Raw genomic sequence first — 22,012 nt, 5'->3', positions numbered from 1 at the left:
CTATCTACTATCCATCAAGGAAGACTACTAAGAAAGAATTGAATCCTTTCATACAAATACATCTACAAGATGATCCAGTCAAAGAAGGATCTACATCATATTGAAAGGAAAAACACTACAAGTCAAGCCTCACTCTCCAAGCAAATCTCATCATAAAGTCAAGTCCATTTGAAGAAAGCCATCAAGTCTTCAAGAAGAAAGCAATACTACTACATCACAAATTCTATCAAGTAAGTATATATGTCCCCTCCTGAACATACATCAATGTATTTTTGTAAGGAAAGAAAAATATTGCTTGGGAACACTAACTTCCTTGCACGGAATAAGAGGACTAATTTACTTCTCAAGGAGAATGAACTTTTAGACCTCATCAAAGGGAATACCACTATCCCTGCTAAGGAACAAACTCAAGCCTTAGCAAAGTACAATAAGGATGAGACAAGAGCTCAAAGGATTCTAATAGAATCTATAAAGGACTCTCTCATTCCTCACGTCTCCAAATTTGAAACATCAAATGAAATATATGATAAACTAATAGAGTTATTCTCGGTAAGCACAACTAGAGAAGTGATATCTCTATGTAATGATTTGTAAAAGATAAAGATATCAAATGAATAAATAGCTCTCTACTTCATGAAAATCTCTTAGATGAGAGATCAACTTCAAGAACTAGGAGAAGTCATGTCTGACAAAGAAATGAAAATTGTAGTACTCAATGCTCTACCTAAGGATTGGGGAAACTTCACATCAATCATATATGCCAAGAAGGAAGATACCCTATTAGGTGAACTATGGTCTCTATGAAAAATTGAGGAGACTCGACTCAAAGCCAAGGATGATGTGGGATCAAAGGAGCAAGAATTTCCTACCATGGCCAAGATAAAAGGAAAATTTGGTCCACGAAGAACAAGCAACATAGATATGTCCAAAGTCCAATCCTTTGGCTGTCAAGAATATGGACACTACAAAATTTAATTTCACAAGCTTAATAAGGAAAACAACAAGAGAAAAAGAGAAGAAGCTTACATAACTCAAGAAGTGAAAGAAGAATACAAAAAGCAGAATAAGGAAGATCCTCCATATCACTACTAGGACTATGTCAACTTATTTACATAAGTCTTCTTTCAATGTTTTGAGTATCATAGGAGCATATAGAAATATGATAGAATGCATGGTTTAAAAATATCCTCTAGAATATAGGAGCATGATGTATATATAGCTCAATATATTCATGTAGAAATAATGTACCTATTAAAGGGCCTCATACATGATGAAAGAAAATTGATCATGATTAAATCTTAGAAAGCCTCCATCTTCAAAAAGGAATAATCATTTGCAGGATGAAAGTCTTCAAGATCCTCTGACAAAATTTTCAAAACAAGGTTCATAAATAAGAGTAGATGCCTCAATAGGAATTCCATTCATTGGATTCAAGAAATGATGATATGCAGGCAAGAAAAGATGAAGCACAAAAAGCTACACCAATCAAGAAGGGCCAACAAAATCCAAGATGATAAAAAGCAGAATCAAGATGAGGTATGTATGCATCAAAATTTAGGCATGTCATCGTATGGGTTATTGAATCATGGAATAGTTCTAAAACATGATCAAGTATAAAAGGATCTCTTTCACCAATGACATGCTCAAAAGCATGTACTACAATCCAATGAAGGTCAACATGAAGAAGTTCTCTCATAAGGAGTATGAGGTAGTTGACTAATCAATCCAAGAAGAACTAGATGAAGAAGGAGATAAAACATGTGAAGAACACCATGGCCGCAAAGAATCATTATCTGATAAGATCCATTAAATACATCTCCCAAAGGAAGGCATGCCAACTATGAAAAAGGAAGAAAAAGATCAAAGGACCCTTGACACCTATGAATACTTTTGATATATAAATATGCAGATAACTGATTCAACTCCACGAAGATGTCATGATGAAGAGCCATCCATAAAAGAACTATTTGATGTTGACGTAATATCAGTATAAAGTCATGAAGGGCTACTAGACCAAAGTATGGGAACAAGCAAGTACAACTAAGCATCCATATGATAAACATTATGAAGTATATGACAAAGGAGTAGCCAGATGATGAAAGATCCTAACATATATCAAGAAGGCCACTTTCCACAAAGGAAGAAATGACATAAAAAACTAGAAAGGAAAGTGATCGATGTTTGATGTCGTACAAAGAAGAAGCTCAACAAAACTTCATGACATCAAAGGAAGAATGATATCGAGCAATTGAAGGACCCATGGAGAAGAATTTGTTGATGAATGGAAAATCCCCTAGCTAAGAGGGAGTTCCAACAAGTTCCTAATTACAAAGGAGCTTGAGCTAGTTCCTTGTCAGAGGAAACTTGAGCATACCTTCCCCGATTAAATGGAAGAGGTAAACACAACATTCTTGTCTTCAATTTGGAAGAAATAATGGAGGATTGGGTAATCATCTGGCATCCAATGCTCTTTGAGAATGTGTAGGGAATCCAAGATAAGAGTAGGCAAGAGGATTGATATTCTTTGAGGGATGGGAACCCAAGTGAAGAATAGTCCTAGAAGGTCATACTCAATGAACACCCAGGTGGGTATGTACCTTGAGAGACAATGATAAAGGTGTCTATAAATCATTGGTCTCACCAACTTTGTGCTCTGATCTTATGAGAGTTAGAGATACTAGTCAAGGCCTTGCTATAAAAAAATGTTGGTTATTATGATGCTATAACAGATGGATTCCCAATCTAGTTTTTCTTATGTGAACTCTTCAAGACTGAGAAAATAACCAAACACCTTGCAATGATTTATGAATACCTCCCTAGTTAAGAGGGAGTGTTGAAGAAAGTGTAACTAGGTTCGTTCTTCATAAATGTAATTTTGATATTTGTATTTATAAAAAATATATATATTTTTATTATTTATGTCAATAAGTTTCTTGCTCATTGAAATAGGTCTAGCACATGTCAAAGTGGTATAGGTAAGTCAAAGAGTCAAAATAAATGTTGAAGACCCTTAAGGGCATGTTACACCATGTATATATTTGTATTAGAGTCAAAAGAATACCTCCAAGAAAAGTCACAAGTTGTCTCAAGCAAGGACATCACCAAAAAAGAAAATCCGAAGTGGAAAATTCAAGTTGGCCTCAAGTTGGCCTAAACAGGGGACAAACCTATATATATAGAGGTTTTCCACTCATCCAACATCAAACAATCAATACCTCTGAAATCAACTGCTAAAAGAAGTCGAGTAAAAGGAGCTTCTAGTGTAGTGAAGAAGGAGGAAACAAAACTGAGTTTTATAGGGTTGTTCTAAGGGTGAATTATAGTCACATGTGCAAGAGAAGGAGGGCTATCTGTGGTCATTACAACAACACTATCAAAATCTCATACCTCTAATTATTTGGGCTAGAAACTTAGGCCTATAAGGCCTCCCGCTAAAGCGAAGAAGGAAGGGGTCAAATACATAGGGAAACTCCTCAAATCTGCGAAGAAACTAAGGATGCATTATTGTCATAACAAGTTTACAACCACTCTTCAAGAAGAAGCTCAGTTGGATAAGAGAAGGAAGGCATCCTCATAGCTGAAAGCGTTCACTAAGGATCAAAGGTATGTATCTCTTATAGAGCTAGCATAACAAGGACTATCACCAATTGTCGGAAGTAGAATGAAGTGCCTAAAGAAGGAGGATGAAATGCTAGAAGAAGGAAGGACTTGACTTGTTGTTGGAGGATATTCTTGTCAAGGGTCTAGGGTTTGGCATTGATCAATAAAAGCTTCAATAAGAGAAATTTACAAAATGGATTTTCAATAAGAGAGAGAGGTTTTTCCCTGGTGGAAAGCCAATATCTTATGTTCTTGTTTCTTATGTTTTTGTAGCAGCTTGATGAAGTAAACACACATACACTAATAATAAGAGAAGAAGACCAAGAAATGTCATGCTTATGGAGGCTCCGATGATTTTCGAAAATGGCAGAGGGATTCAAAGCTGGGGTTAGGGTTTCGTAAATGATTTCATTACAGGGCCGCTACAGGGAAGGAGGCTACACGAGGAGTTACCCCTTGCTTCCTTGTGGTCTCATGGGGATTATTATAAGGTGTTAGGTGGTAGTATGGGTTAACCTAACATCTCCTTTGTCAGTTTCAAAAAACCTCCCAGTTTCGATTGGGTGCAATTCAAACAACCTTTTTTCTTGGGGTCTCTGAGCTATTTATCCATGGTGGTTTCAGTGAGTTTACTGGTGGTAGTTTCAGGGTTTCAAAAGTTTAAACAATAGTCTACTACAATGGGGTTTTGACCTGGTATTTTTGGAACTTCCCCTAGCTGCATAACATCATTTTGTTTTAGTTCTTTTTTATGTATGGAAGAGGAATTAATTGATTATTCTTCAAACAGGTTGGCCCCTTCGGACATCTGGGTGGAAGGTATTACCATGTCGAGTTCTAGGCACAAACCAGAAACCCCTCCTTTACCGAAAGCACAAGTTTTCGCTCTCTCGTCATTAATGGATGTCATAGAGGTGACTTTGCAGGGTTTGGGTATTTCTCAACTGGCTGCAATGGTGACGGAGGGGTTTTTAAACCTGGGTGAAGGCCCTGACTCACCTTTCCTTTCTATTCCATCGCCTTCAGACCTATGGACCTAGTCAATACATCAACAAAAAGAAGAGGTGATTCTAGGAAATACGAGGGTTTCACTTGCAGGGATAAGTGGAACGATTTCGGGTGTTCAGGACCCCTTGAACACCCTCTACAGAGATTTTGAGACTTGCACAAAAGGTTTTCCAAATTTGGTTTCTGCCTGCAATATAGACCCCTCGGGGTTTTTTGATGGCATTTTGAGAAGGGATTCAGAGTTGGAAGACATAAGGGCTTCAAACTCAGATGAGAACCCACAGGCGGAAGGTCCTTAACAAAGTACAGGCCAGCACTCTAGCTCTAGGGTGCGAAAGAAGTCAAAGAAATTGAAAACAAAGGAATGTGGTAGGTTGTTGGATTTTGGGGCTACCATAGGCATGGAGCAAGCAACATTGATAGAAAGCACAGTGTTGATGGTTGAGGTCCATGGCAGAAACTACTCCCCAGGGTGTTTAAAAAATTGGAGAGTAGAGGTTTGGGGAAATGTAATGGAGAAACTTCCAGCAGTAATAACCATGTCTCGGGGTTGTTTTGCACTTATTTTTCCCTTTTCAAAGCTAGTGGATTGGGTTTTGACACGATATTCGCACATATAGATGACTCTAGTACTACTTAAACGTTGGACACCCTTGTTTGATCCAGAAAAGGAAAATTTGGTGGTCGAGATGATATGGGTATGCCTCCCTGGACTCTCGCTTCAGTTTTGGGCAAAGGAAATTTTCAGGTGTATAGGAGATGATTTAGGGGTCTACCTTGATCATGACAGATCCTACTAGGACTCTAGCTGCCTGGAAATGGCTAGAATGATTGTGCATTTTGATACCCAAGAAGGATTAGTTAAGAGATGTAACTTTCAAATGGGTGAGATTATCAGATGGAAAAATTTGTACTATGAGGGTATCCCATTCAGATGTATGCATTGTCATGAGGTTTTCCATCTGTTAAAATATTTCCCCTTGGTAATTGGTAGAAGGCTGAGTCCCCCAAGAAACTTTGTTACAGCGGGCACCCAAATGGTGGAGATGGAGGTATCATCTCAGGCAACTCCTCCTGATACAGTAGTGCATGGCTAGGGTGTTGCTGGGGGGCGCTCCTTAGGATAGACTCCAGGACCTCTTCGACGTCAATCACTAGATCATGCTCCAGAGACATTGCATTCTGGGGTACAATTCCTCCCTCCCCTCTTTTATCAAATGATTGTCTATTTTTTGTTGCATATTCCTCTGTGTGTTTTTCGGGTCTGGGTTCTAGGGTCTACAAACTATGTCCCATTATCTGTCTAGTGGCATCTTCTCCTTCTCCTTCCCTCTGTACCCCCCAAGCCATTGATAAGGATGCCCATTCTTTGGATTCCAGGGATAGTCCTACCTCCTGTGCTACTCACCGGTACAACCTGCACTCTCTTCCCTCTTCCTTACTCCCTTCCTTTGGCCTGGAGGTGGATCCTCACCCATCCTTTCCTTTGAAGCCCCCTAGGGGAAAAAAATCTCATTTATCCAAAGCCATTAGGAGGGGTAGTATTGAAGTGGCTTCAGACATCCATACCCCCATTGACCAGGTCCTTGGAGCAAAGGCGAACCCTACAAAGGTTACCCCATGAAGTGTCTTTCTTTCAACTATAGGGGTCTGGCCAGCCCGGATAAAAAATTGGTACTTCAAAGATTGTTCCAGTTGGAGAGATTGGATGTTATTTTTCTTCAAGAAACTTTGGGATATGGGAACCATATCAATAAGGTTCTCAAGAATTTTCTTCCGGATTGGAATTTCTTCTTTCTGGATGTGCAAGGGAGATCAAGTGGTTTTGAATTGGGGATTAACAATAGATCAATAATATTGGAAATTCATGGGGTGAAGAGGGTTTCCTAGGGGTGGATATCATCTCGGCGGGCATGAACATCCCCTTAAGTATCATAAACATACATTGGCCTTTCCATAACAAAGGGATTTTTTGGGAAAATATTTTGCAAGCGAATTTCATGGAATCTGAAAATTTGATTATTGGAGGAGATCTTAACTTCTCACTTGGGCTGGTGGAATCTTGGGGAAACAGGGCCCAAATGGATAGCTTAACTGGTTACTTTGAAGGGTTGTTGGAAAATCATAGCATTGTAAACATTGACACTGCAAGAATCATGCCGACATGGAGGAATCACAGGACTAGGATGGATGCCTTGGCTAGAAGGCTAGATCATTTCCTCATTAGAGCTCCCTTGCTTTCCTGGATGGACCGTATTTGACAATGGGTGGGATTGGGGGGTTACTCAGACCATTCCCCGATTTTCTTGGAGATAGGGGAATCCAACCATAAACCCCATTCTCCTTTCAAGTTCAATGTGACATGGCTTGCTGAAGTCGAATTCCATGAGATTGTCAAAGAAAACTGGAATCACATCAGCCCGGACATTCATCCCTCGCCGACAGTTGTTATTGCTAATAACCTAGCTCGTTTAAAGTCGAAAACCATCAGCTGGGCTAGGAACAAACGAAACAAAAATGAGAAGGAGTTAAAAAAGATTGAAGGGGTTCTTAAACAATTGGAAGAAATTGGTCTGTCCAATTATGCTTCCTCTGACTCAAAGGTCCATTTAATCCAATTGGAGACAGAGTAGACCAGGCTTTTATGACAGAAAGAGGAGACTTGGCGCTGGAAGAGTAGAGCGACTTAGCTAAAGGCGGGAGATGAAAATAAAAAAAAAATTCAACATTATTCCAGGGGAAGGAAATCTATAAATACCATCTGGGAGCTGAGAGACCATTTAAGCAGGGAGGCAAGTTCCTTCAACCAACTTTATAACATGGGAATGAGACTTTTCTCAAACACTTACAAGGCACTGAGGGGGACCTCCATCAATGAGATTCTCCACATCGTAGGGTTTTCCCTATATTTTTTGAGGAGGAAGAAGGGGAGGCTATAAACATGTTGGTTACAATGGGGGAATTGGAAGCTGCTATGAAATGTTTCAGCAAGGATAAGAGCCCACGGCTAGATGGCTAGCCCATGGAATTCTACATATTTTTCCTTGAGCTCTTAGGGCCAGATCTTCTTTTAGCCATTGAAGAATGCAAAACTTCTAGTAGGATGTATGACGGTTTCAACTCTACTTTCCTGGCCCTCACTCCTAAAGCTGACAAGCCCCTTTCCTTTGACTATTTTCGTCCCATCTCCCTCTGCAATTGTATTTACAGATAGCACCCCCCCCCCCCCCCCACTGCTTACTTCAATGGTTCAGTGCAAGTAGTGGGCTATGGGGGGGGGTGTTGTTCTCCATGTAAATTCTTCCCTTTGTTACAAAATTAAAGCGGGTCTTGGGAGGGGTACAAACAACTTCGTGGAGCTAAACAACTTAAGACACCTACTCCTTTTTTCTCTGGAACAAAACTTCCACAGGATTCAGGTTTTTGGGGACTCACAACTTGTCATTAATTGGATCAACGATGAATATCACTATCACTTTCACACACTCAGGGATTTACTAGAGGATGCCCTCTCCTTAAAATCACAATTTGATTTTATTGTATGCTCTCACATATACAAGGAAAGGAATGAAGTCATTGATCTTCTATCCAAAGAGGTTGTGCAACTGATCACTGGACATTGATTGATTTAGGAATTCAAGGATGGGGAATTCTACCAATTCTTTCATCTTCCATTCAACGATGTGGATGGAAACCTCTTGGAATGATCTTCATTATCATTTCCTTTTTTCTTTTTGCAGTTATAGTTATTTTCTAGACTCATAATGGATTATATGGTTTATTTTTGGTTTTTTTGGTAATTTTGTGTATTATCAGTCTAATATATGTAAATATTTAACTTTGTTTGCTTTTGACTTCAAGTGAACGCATCTCATACATGATGGAGATTCAACATGTAATTTTCTTAATTTATTAATGAAAATTACACTTTTTTCCTGGAAAAAAAAAGAGAGAAGAAGATCAAGCTAACAAGGAAAACTGAAAAGTACTTCAGAAATTGTTTCAATATAGAAGAATCCTATCATATCTAATTGCCCTAGATTCTTCAAAAAAATTCTCGGAAGCCCTTATTAGAATGAAAGTAAATCCATATTCTTCAAGGAGGAGAAAAAATATCACCTCACCAAATATGGGGTTGAGTATATTGTAAGAGAAAAAAACATGAAGACTAATTTATCACTTATTAGTGAAGGAAAAATGAAGAGGCTCATATTTTCCAGTAAGAATTTTGTACTTATAGTTATGAAAGAAAAATTCGTCAAACAATATGATAATTTTAATGGTTGTCATCTTTCTCATAAGGATGAATTAGTTAAACTCATTTATAAATATGATGATATTTTTCAAGAACCTAAAGGATTGCCTCCTAAGAAGGATATTTAGCATGAGATTTAGCTAGAAGAAAGTGCCCTTATTACTAATGTTGCTATGTACAGGATGTCCGTGATTGAGAATGCAAAGATAAAAAAGCAAGTTCAATAATTTTTTTAAAAGGGAGTCATTATGCCTAGTTCCTCTCCATGTGGATCTCCTATTCTGATGGTACCAGAGAAGGATGGTACATGGAGAATGTGTGTTTACTTTTGTGCATTAAATAATATCATGGTAAAGAATTGATGGGCCTTTTCCTTTGACCGATGATTTGTTAGATTAGTTAAAATATGAAATTTATTTTACTAGTTTATACTTGCAAAGTGGTTATCGTTAAATTTGGATTGCAGAAGGTGACGTTTGGAAAACCACTTTCAAAGCATAGCGGCATGGTTTTTTTGAATGGTTAGTGATGTGTTTTCGGCTTTGCAATGCCCCAAAAACTTTTATGTGTATGATGAACGATATGTTTTCACCATTCATTGATGACTTTGTGATTTTCTACTTATATGGTATTCTTGTATTTAGTAGAACTTGGGATGAGCATGTCAAGAATGTTTGGAAAGTATTTGATACTTTAAAAATGGAGAAGTTATATGTGAAATTGTCAAAGTATGGATTTGGAAAAACATCATTAGTGTACTTGGGTTACATCACATGGGGTGGTGAATTGAAAATATATCCCTCTAAGGTTGAAGTGATTGTGAGATGGTGCAAGCCTACATCAAAAATGGAAGTTAGAAGCTTCATAGGAGCAGTCCAATGTTGGAGAAAAACTATGGGTAGCTTATCATTTATTTCTTCTCCTTTACATGTTTTGATTAGCATGAAATAGGTCTTTCAGTTGGGAGGAAAGCAATAAAAATCCTTTGATACATTGAAATAAAAGATCATCACAGCCCCCGTGTTAGCATTTCTAGATTTATAGTAGCCATTTTAGATAAAGACTGATGCAAGTGGATATGCCAATATGTTTTGATGCAGCAGCATAAGTCAATCTATTATCACTTTGAGACCTTTTCTAAAGTTGTTGTTAATTATCATACATATGATAAGGAGTTTTATGCATTAGTACAAAGTGTTTAGAAATGGAAGTACTACTTAATAGGAAAGGAAACAACAATACATATATATCATCAACCGTTACAATATGTGTAATCATAGAAAAAGCTAAAGTAATCAAGACATTTTAGGTGAATGGGTTTTCTACAACAATTTCATCCGGTCATCAAGTATAAGAAGGGTGTAAGTAATAAAGTGGATGACATGTTATCTAGACCTTTGATCAATATGCATATTGTATTGTATAATGATTCTTTAGCACTTGGTAGTTATGTTGAGTAGTATGCTAAAGATGCAAACTTTGAAGATGTGTACTAGAGGTTAAATCATGGTTCACAAGTGGAGAATAACCATTTTCAAAGCAAGTTACTCTATCATTTTAATAAACTATGTATTCCAAAGGAAGAAAGAATGCATGAAATTAGAGAAGCTCATACTTCTCATATTTTAGGGCATTTTTGTATAGGAGATATTGTAGCTCATTTACAAAGATTTTGTTATGGCCTTGAATGAGAGAAATAATATCTAGATATGTAAAAATGTGTGTATTGTGTGCCACTAGTAAACCCACTAATAGAAAATTGGGTTTGTATACACCTCTTCCAGTTCCTTGTCATCCATTACAAAGCGTCTCTATGGATTTTGTAGGAGGTTTTCCTATTTCCAAAAGAGATTATGGTTACTTCTATGTAGTTGTGGATAGGTTCAACACAATGTGTATTTTGATGCCTGGTAAGAAGTGACAGTTAAATAAACCACACAATTATTCTTTCAGCGTGTTTGGGTTCACATTGGATTGCCCATTTCTATTATTTTAGATTAGGATTCACAATTTTTGGGAGAATTTTGGTCAAGCTTGTGGATATTGATCGACACCAAACTGAAGAGAACTGTTTCTTTTATTCTACAAACCAACGGAAAGAAAAATATGGTCAACAAGATTGTGGTACATTTTCTTCGAGGATAGTGCAACAAGCATCCTAAGCTTTGGGATAAAAAATTACATTATGTGCAAAATGCCTACAACCAAACCTTGTATTCTTCTATGCATAGATCTCCATTCGAAACTTGTTTTGGGTACCTTCTAAAGTTTCCATTTGATTTCATTTTTTCAAAAAAAATTATTTCAATGAGTAGAATGATGAAGATAACGCTTGAAAAATTATTCAGAAGATCTAGATGGTTTATCAAACAATGTAGGAATAGTTGGAGAAGACTCAAGCCCAGTACAAGACTAGGCACTATAAACATGATGGATCATCACTTCCAACTTGGTGAACGTGTTTGGCTACATATCAGCAAATACAAATTAATAAGAGATGGTAAAATATCAATGCAATCCGACATGTCCCATTTACTATTTTGGAGGATATTGGAACTAATGCTTTTTGTAATGTACCCCACCGCCCCCCCCCCCCCCAACACATAAAATATCTAATAATAATTTATTATTTATTAAATATATGGAAATGTCGCATCATGGCAATAATGTATTTATTATTTAACATATCTTCTTTTTTAAATTCCTTATGCACTTGTTTTCTAAATTTCTTACTCATTTTCTCTCTATACATAAACATACATAGACCATGGAAAATATTACGAGATTTGTTTATTGGAAACATACCCAAGTGATGGTATGAACATATATTCATAACCCTTACAAGTATTGATCCTTAGTCATTATTTTGATAATTCACATGAATATCACTTTGCTAAGGCAACCTTGATTATATTTTTACACATAATATTTCCATACAATAACGTGTTATGCCATCCTCGACATTGATTATTTTTGGTGATGTTGTAATGGTTTTGTCGTGGGCTTGGTGTGATACATGGATGGCCTACAGGGCTCCACCACACCCCACCCATGTGATTGCTATGAAGTAAATGATTAGGATGACACCCCACCCATGTGACTGCTATGAAGTAAATGATTAGGACGACACCCCACCCATGTGACTGTTGTTAGCCTCCTGTTGCAACAGGTGTTCATCTTTCATGATTGACAGTTGAAAGTGCCAAATATGTCATACTTTGCATGCTGCAATGCTCCATATTTCCAAAAGAAGCCAAAGAAAAGGCCATGAAAGTGTGCCAGTCTAAATACCACTGCTCTATTCCAATATTGATAAGCTATTCCTTTTTGAAGAATTTTCTGTTAAGGGAAGGCCAAAAAGCTTAATCTTGGCTTCCCTAGGTTTCAATTTCTTGTTCTAGAATGTAGAGAATGAAAATCTTTCCAAACATATTAATCTTGGCAGATTTGTAGGTAGGTAGAGAAAAAAAAGGAGCCTAACTGCTTAATCTAGGCCCTTGGAAGAAATAAGTGTAGATTTAGATAGGAGGACAACAAAAAGAAAAAAGGATAATCAGGGTCAGCAAGTCCAAGTGCACCCATGAAAAAAGAAGAAAAAATGCTAGGTAAGTAGGTTGGGTAAGTAGTTTTATGGTTGCAAAATCAAGCTGTGTGATCCATTTCATGTTTTCAAGTGTTATATCTATTCAGATCACAAGTGCAAGGCAATTCCCCTTCGGAGGAGCTCAAGCGAGGCATGTCTAACTCCCCCGTCTTCTCATTCCCCAAATCACTCACTAACATCCCCTTGAGGACCTTGGGATTTGCCCAACGAGTCTTGTTATCACTTCATTTTTTGTAAAGCACCAAGTCAAGCTTTGACTTTCTTCAATGAAAAGAAGCCACATTTCTTGTGTAAAATCATTCCTCCATATCCCATATAAATCTCATGTCTAAGTTTCATATCATAAAATTGGCATCATTCCCCTACATTTCCATTTCACAAACTCATATTAACTCCTAACCCTACTATCTAGCTCCCTAGATCATTTCCCTACCCCCCATTTTACAAAAAGCTATAAAAAACCCCAACAAATATTACATATCCCCCCTATAGCATTATAGCTATGTACATACAGTTCTGGGATATAATAGTCCACATGGGACTATTATGAACCCGTCTGTGTCATAACCCTGGGATTGGTCTAAACCTCTGGTTAAGCCAATAACCTATATCTACCCCTTCACCCTTAAAGAACCTTATAATTCTACCTCTGCAGTCATTTCCCCAATGTCTAATGTTTAATAGTTTGGTTAAACATTAAATTAACCCGTAGAACCCACATTTTCTAAAGTTTTGAACCCACGCGGCATAATATTATTTTTATAATCGCGCGGGCCCCACTCCAAAGTTGCGCGCCACCCCAATCAACCCGCCAGCCATCCAATGCCCACCGTATCAGATCCGACGGTGGGCAGGTGTTCTCATATGCCGATCCACCGGAGGTTAACATCCGGGGGATGGGCGGTTTCCCCATCATACCCCCGCCACGTGTCAGCCTCCCGGTGTGTTCGGAGGCCCCTTCCCCAATACCGCCTGTTCCGAAAGGTGGTGCGGGGAAAATCGCATACCACCTTCCGCCCTCCTACGTCAGCACCACGTCATCATGATGTCATCATCCTGCATCGGCCTCCTGCCACCGTGTCCTTGCCACGTCATTGCCACGTCGCTGCCACTGTACTACCATGTCATCACCCCTACCGTACCGCCACGTCACCTGGCCGTATTGTTGACATAACCCTGCTGACATCACCCTGCCACATCACCGCCGTACTGGGACCCACCACTGACGTCATGCTGACGTCATCGTCAAAAAGGGCGAAGCGCGAAATCTGCACCAATGGATGCCCGGAATGAAAAACCGAGGCAGTTTTTGATGCGCGATTTAGCTAAGGGAAATAGGCCAAAATGGAAGCCCTCTCATGGCACGGCTACCAGCGGGCCCGAAATTCGTAAATTTCACAGGAATATCTTCACATAGGTTCGGAAAAGGGGCAAAGATAGTTATAAAGGCAACAGAGGGCTAAACAGCAGCCATAAAATGTCGATGGGACAGTTTAAAGCATTTAAAAGACATTAAAGAGCCCAGGTTCAGTGAAAGTGTATCAGAGGAAGCGGCGAAGACTATCAGTTAGTGTTTGTGGTGGAAATCCTTATTTCCAAAGCAGGAGAACATTGAAGGCCCCAAGCAAAGTCAAAGAAAGTGGTGAAGCTATTTCAAAACTCTCAAATCATAGTTAATGCACCTCAGAACCACTCAAGAGCAGGGGATCAAAACCCAAAGCATAGTTATGGCTAAGTGATTAGCACAGAGCCATAAAGACAACACATTAACTCTTTTTTGATACAGCAGCCCCCAGCGCAGCTCGAAGCTACTTTCTTGCATTTATTTCAGGCATATGTTAGATTAAAGACACTTATTATATCAGATCTATCTCAGATCAGATTCTTGTAGATATTTTACTTATAAAACCACCCTAGTTTACTGTTTAGAGGGTTGGTTGGTTAATGCACTCCAAGAGGGACTCGCTCTGTATATCTGATATGTTTTCTTTCATCAAAGATTGCTAAAAGCTTGGAGGATGGACTCTCTACTAGTTATTAATGTTTTGAAGAATGAATATGGAATTCTTGTGCTGCAATATGACTCAATAAGTGTTTCTTATCTCTGTTTTAAATTCATATATGTTTATATCATACATATATCACCATCTAAATAGCAGAAAGAAATATTAGCTTAGAACTTGCTTGGTTGCACTCTATGCTCAATTTCTGCTGTAATGAATATGAATTGGTAATGAATATGAATTCCCTTTGGCTCATGTTCCCCCTAATTCACCCATGTTTGACAGTTATCTAGGGATTCTTGACTGCTCCTAGATAGAGCTCATTCACCTTCCCTCTGTTAAGCTGAATGGGAAATTCTTAATTGCTTCTCATTCCTTGGCCCTCATTCAATCCTTTTAGCTTGAATCATTGTTTCATGTGCAGCTAGCTTGCTCCATATTTTTCTCTTGTGACCAAGAAAATGCACCAGCAGTCCTAATCCTTGACTCCATGCCCAATGGTTTGAAACTCTCACACTATACTTACCTCTCTACTTGGAAGCCTCATCCATCCCACCAAACTCAAACAAAACCCCTTGAACTTAATAACTAGCCTAAAATCATCATCAACAAAGTTAAATCATAAAGAGAGAGCCCTCTCTGATTGCAGGTGGGCTAGAACCTGCAGTCCAAAGATTGGTTTGTGGTTACCTCGGCCGTATTCCCTTGGGAGTCAAAGGGAACAACCTGAGTGATAACATAATGGCGACTCCGCTGGGGAACCAATGAATTTTCCAATTGCTGTATATTCCTTAAAACTACAGATGAAGCCTGAATGTCAGCCAGGGAGCCTTTGAGACTGTTCTTGCTTTGCATTTACAGGAGTAAACAAAAGATGCTTCAGTCAATATTCATGCTAGTTTTAAGTTGTAGATAGCTATTCCAAAATTTGATCAGTTCCTTGCTAATTTTAAAAACATTCACAGAAAATACCAAAATAGGTTCAGAATCTGGCTCCCAAAAGGAACTCACGTTATACAAGGTCAAATCCAGACCCAAATCCCCCAGCTGCTTTTGAAAATCCCAATTTGATCCAGAGAAACCTCAGGAAGCTAGAACGAAGAGAAGACTTTGCTGATTCTAGTCCTGAAACAGTCCAGCCAAGCTGTGTTCCAAACCCTGTCAAAGTTTTATTTCATTCAACCACTACTTCCCCTGGTTCATCATCCACCTCTCAAAGCACTCCTTCCACACCTCCATTCACTGCACATACTCCCATTACCACCACTGTTGTTACAACTGTTCTGGTTGTTCCTGTTGTCCCACTTATCCCTGTGAATATGGCCAATAGATATGCACCCCTGCAATTACCTGTAAATCCTGGGGCTATGCCTCGGGATTATCAAACTAAAATCACATATTTTGATGGAACTGGTTCTTGCACAGCCCTTCAGCATACCAAGAAGATGCAAGACTATTTTGAGAACTACGAGATAGATGATGATAGCGTGAGAATGAATATTTTTGTCCAAAGTTTGACAGGTGATGTCAAGACTTGGTTTAGAGCACTCACAGCCAATTCCATAGCAGACTTAGAAGCCTTATACCAGTCATTTATAAACAGATGGGAGAAAAAGAAAGACCCCTTGCATATATTATCTGAATATGACACCATCAAAAGAAGCCCTCAAGAGTCTGTCTTGGACTATCGTGCAAGATTCAATAATGTTTATAATGCAATACCACAAAACTTAAGACCTCCACCTGATCTTGCTTTGTATAAATTCCCTGATGGTTTTGATACTGACATGGCTTATCAGTTAAGGGAAAGAGCCCCTCAAACCCTTGCAGACATGCAAAATGTTGTTGTTAGCGTAGAGGCAAATCTAATTGCCAAAAGAAACAGAGATAGAACTGAGAGAAGAGCCACCTTTAAGGAAGAACCCTCAGCCTTAGACCAAAAGCTAGATGCTATTATCACTGGCATGCACAGGCTGGGAGATAGAGTGGAAAGCATTGAGAGGAAATCATCATGGGAAGGACAACAACCTAATACCATAAGGAACCCAAATTTCCAGAAAACGCAGAACACAAATGCTGGTAGGTCTAGCCCAGACCATGATGTAAGGCCTCCTTTTCATGAAAATTATGCTGAAGCATCTACATCTAGTGAGCCCACAGAGGACACTCACATGAACTTGATGGATTTGAAGGCTGAGCAACAAATTTTCCTAACCCAAGTAGACCAAGATGAGCATGACTTTAATCAATTTCAAACTAAGTCTGGTGAGTCTTTTAACTTTAAACAGGGTTATGATTCAGCTGTTTATGAGGTTCACAAACAATATAAGCTGAGGACAAGAACCATAGATGTGCCCGAAAAGGTTAAACCAAGTGATACCAAACAGCCTAAGAAGATCAAAGAAAAGGCTGCCCTCATAGAAACTACTGATAAAACAATTCCAAATTCAAAGGATGTAACCATAGAGGATGTCACAGACACGCAGCCCTCTAATGATCACTCTCTGCCACCTTATTCCTCAAAAGAAGATTTGAACAGCTATCCTAAAAAACTTTCCAAATCAGAAATAGTTCAAGAAATCAACGAAGAACAAGAAAAAACTGCTGAAAGTGCAATTGAAAAGGGAAAATCTGCCAATCACAATACTAAATCACAGTCAGAAAAACTTTTGATTTAGAGGCAGAAATAGGTAAACTGAAGATATCTGTCCCTTTATCTGAACTTGCCAAACATGATGTCTATAGGCAGCAAATCAAAAGATCGCTGCAATGCCAGGAAATAGGGATCATGTGAATGTATTAGATAATCAACCTGAGCTCCTTTTCGGTCCTGAATTCAATGGTAAAATAGGACATGGAACTGTATTACCATTCTATGTCAGTTTGCACATTCATGATAAAGTATTGCATAATGCTATGTTTGACTCAGGTGCCTCACACAACCTTATGCCCAAAGCTGTAATGGAGAAGCTAGACCTTGATGTTACAAGACCCTACAAAGACTTATTTTCCTTTGACTCAAGTCAGGTCAAGTGTTTAGGCTTAATCAAAGACTTACGTGTCTCCTTAGTCCAATATCCCAAAAAAACAATCCTCATGGATGTGGTGGTTGCTGACATTCCACCAAAGTATGGCATGCTATTGTCAAGATCTTGGGGAGAAAAACTCCAAGGATCTCTCCAACTAGACCTCTCTTATGCCACTATATCTGTCTTTGGGAAACCAAAGAAACTGTATAGAGAAACGCTGATGAAATATGTGTTAACTAGTGAGGACAAGCCCCAAAATTTTCCTATTTTTTCAATCCATTCTGATATGGATTCTTTTATTTTATTTAATGATGAAACAAGTCCTCCCATTGATGATAAGTCGTTGGCTTTAGAACTGGACACACACATCAATGAATAATCGGTTGCCCATACTGATGAAACTGTCAAAACAATCAGGGCAACCATCATACAAGAAGAACATCCCCAAATAGAAAATTCAAATCTGCCCACTGCAAGAATGAATGAAACTCTTGATACTAACCACAAGCAAGAAATCACATGGTATTTAGAGTTTGATGGCTCTGTTAACAAGTTAGGAGCAGGGGTAGGTGTATGGATTCACAATACACATAACAATTATGCAGAAGGTCATGCCTACCGATTGAATTTCAGATGCACCAATAACATGGCAGAGTATGAGGCTCTCCTTTTAGGCCTTAAACTGCTCAAAGCTCTAGGAGCTGCAAAAGTTTCCATTCTAGGTGACAGATTTAGTCATACAACAAATGAAGGGCAACTTCGTTACTAATGACAATAGAATGAGGGTCTATAGGACTGCTGCCACTAATATACTCAATGCATTCACTGAATCCAAGCTTGCCAAGATCTCAAGAGATCATAACATTCATGCACACAGCCTAGCCACTTTTGCTAGTACATGCAAGCTGCCCTTTGAGCCAAATCACCATTTCACTGCCAAGATAAAACATAGGCCTGCTATCCCAAATAATGTTAAAGATTGGCAAGTGTTTGAAAATGATACCCAGATTAACAATTTCCTCACTATTGAGCATGAGTTTTCAAATATTAACATTGACATGGATGCTATGACGGATGAACAACAGCAAAAAAGTGAAAATCAGTAGGCTGTAACCGCTGTAACAGCCAAACAAATGCTAAACCCAATTGTTTTTGACAATGCAAACATAGAAGAGCTGAAGCAGATGCATTTGGAGGAAATAGCCGAAACAGAGGCCGAGATCGTTGATCTAAAAGATAACTTTCTCCCTGCTGGCCTCACTCCGTTAGAAGATATGTTTGATGCAAATGATGTTCCCAAAAAACCAAAAATTCAGCCCTTAAAGGCTGCTATAGAAGAACACAACATTGGGACAGCAGAGAAGCCCAAAATGATCAAACTATCTCAATCTTTGCCACATGATCAAAAGCCCAAATATTTTGATTTGTTCAAAGAATTCCAAGATGTATTTGCTTGGAGTTATGAGGACTTGAAGTCCTATGACACCTCAGTGATCCAACACACCATTCCCTTAAAACCAAATCAAAAGCCCTTCAAGCAGAAACTAAGGAGAATCAATCCTGTGCTTCTCCCGTTGATTGAAAAGGAAGTGAAAAGAATGTTTGAAGTAGGTATCATAGCACCCATCAGATATCCTGAACGGGTATCCAATCTTGTTCCCACAAGAAAGAAGACAGGTGAGATTAGGCTATGTGTAGATCTAAGAAATTTAAACCAATTCTCCCTAAAAGACCACTACCCATTGCCAAAAATGGACCACATCCTACAAAGAGTAGTGGGGTCATCTAGAATCTCTTTTCTAGATGGCTTTTTAGGTTTCAATCAAATACTGGTTCACCCGGATGACCAAGACAAGACAGCCTTTACCACACCGTGGGGAACATTTAAATATGTGAATATGCCTTTCGGACTTAAAAACGCTGGTGCTACCTTTCAAAGGGCGATGGATATTGCATTTGCCAAGGAAATACATGATTTCCTAGTTGTATACCTCGATGACTTAACCCCTTTCTCCAAATCTGATCAAGAGCACCTAAAACATTTGAGGAAAATATTCATGACATGTAGGAAATATGGCATTTCCTTGAACCCCAAGAAGTCTCTCTTTGGCCTTGAAGAAGGTAAATTACTAGGCCATATCATATCAAAAGATGGTATTAGAATAGATCCGGAAAGGATCCAAGCCATTTTGCAAATCCCATATCCAAGAAACATAAAAGAGTTGCAAGCATTCCTTGGAAAGATTAATTTCCTAAGGAGATTTATCCCAAATCTAGCCGAGATGATAAGACTATTAAGCAACATGTTAAAACAGGATGCCAAGGTAAAATGGTCTCTCGAAACCAAGCAAGCCTTTGAGAGTATCAAAACTGCCTTAACCCAAGTCCCAGTCCTCACAAGTCCACAATTTGATAGGGACTTCATCATATTCTCATTTGCATCTGAGCACACCATAACTGCTGTCCTTTTGCAAAAGGATGATCAAGGAGCTGAAAAGCCAATTGCATTTTTCAGCCGAGCCTTAAGAGATGCCCCTTTGAAGTACCAAATCATGGAGAAGCAGGCCTATGCCCTTGTTGAAGCAATCAAAGATTTCCGAGTTTACATTTTATATTCACATGTGATTGCCTATGTCCCAAATGCTGTTGTAAAATACATATTAACCCAAGAGGGGTTAGAGGGCAAAAGAGGCAAGTGGATTGCTAACATCCTTGAGTATGACATAGAAATCAAACCAACCAAGCTCATAAAGGAACAAGGTTTAGCCAAACTGATGTCCGAAACAAACTTCCAAGCCTCAGACATTAACCAACTGGACAATGAACAGGAGCTGGCGACTCCACAGATCAGTGAAACCTTTTTGCAATCCCCATGGTATGCTGATATATGCTTTGTATTGTTAAACCTGTTTTCTCCCCCAGGATTGTCCAGAACCAAGAAAAGATTTTTAAAGATGAAAGCTTCAAAGTTTTGTGTCCTAGATGGTGCTTTATTTTGGAAAAATCATGAAGGCATACTGCTTAATTGTTTAACCATGAATGAAACTAACAATGTCATGAAAGAATTCCATGCAGGGGACTGTGGAGGACATCTATATTGGAATTCCACTGCGGATAAATTTTTAAGGGCTAGTTTCTATTGGCCCTCTCTGTTTGCAGATGTAAAGAAGTTTGCTATCTCATGTCATAAATGCCAAATATTTGAGGGCAAAAGAAGGTTGTTACCTCTGCCTCTTAAGCCCATCTCAACCAAAAAGCCTTTTCAACAATGGGGTCTTGACTTCATTGGAGAAATCCACCCCTCTTCCTCAGGTCAGCATAAGTGGATTCTAACAGTCACCAACTATTTCACTAAGTGGATTGAAGCCATCCCATGTAGACAGGCCAATGACTCCATCATTATTCAATTCCTTGAGACCAACATCCTTTCTAGATTTGGCTGCCCTGAGAAAATCATTACTGATAACGCCGCTGCCTTCAAATCTAAAAAGATGATCAATTTTTGCCATAAATTTCACATTACCTTGGGCCACTCCACAGCCTATTACCCTCAAGGTAATGGCTTGGACGAATCATCCAACAAAAGCCTCATCAACATCATAAATAAAGTGCTAGAAGAAAACAAAAAGAACTAGCATAGAAAGCTCACAAATGCCCTATGGGCAGACAGACTTTCAACAAATAAATCCATTGGGATGAGCCCTTTTGAGCTGGTGTATGGCATGGAGGCTAGATTTCCATCTTCCTTGGGCATTCCTATCATCAAGCTGTTACAAGAGATCCAAGCAGAACCAAATGATATTCAAAGAAGAATAAACCAGACCATTCATCTTCAGCAAACAAGAGAACAGGTCTATAACAGAGCTCAAATTTTGCAAGAGAAGCTCAAAAAGATGTTTGATAAGAGAGTTAAGGCTGAAGATTTCTGTGTTGGCAACAAAGTTCTAGGGTGGGACTCACGAAGAGAAGACAAAGGAAAACATGCAAAATTTGATTTTTTATGGAAAGGTCCATTTGTTATTAGCGCTGTGTAGGGAAATAACACATATTTCCTCAAATCTGTAGAGGACAACATAGCTGAAGAAGGCCCTGTCAATGGCCGAATGCTACAACATTATTATGATCCCTGTTGTTGAACACAATGCAGTTGTATTATATTTGTACATAAATACTTGTATTTTCAGCACTTTGTTTTTTTTAGCAGGCCGAATAATGGAACAGTGCAACAAAGTTTTTTAAAGGCAGAACCAAAGCAAGTCCTCCATTCAGATCTCTGTCATTACATTAATCACAGCAAAAGAGCAGGGAGTTCTTTCTGACAATGGTATTAAAAGAAAAGAGGATTTTCAGTTTACATCAGCACCGTTTTTCAAGAGAGAATCAAGGGAAGTGCTCCAATTTTGTTCCCCTATGTTGTGTTTATTTCAAAGGCAGGTTCTCAGGCATAGGTGCATGTAAAAATAGAGCACGCAGAAGAATGTTGTGTTCAGGTTTCAAAGTTTCAATCATTTGA

Source organism: Pinus tabuliformis, chromosome 7 (genome assembly GCF_031772625.1).
Source record: "Pinus tabuliformis cultivar Carrire ecotype Pingquan chromosome 7, CPIR1, whole genome shotgun sequence".
In the NCBI taxonomy this organism is placed as follows: domain Eukaryota; kingdom Viridiplantae; phylum Streptophyta; class Pinopsida; order Pinales; family Pinaceae; genus Pinus; species Pinus tabuliformis.
The sequence above is the reverse complement of the archived record's forward strand: the minus strand, read 5'-3'. Positions refer to the sequence as shown.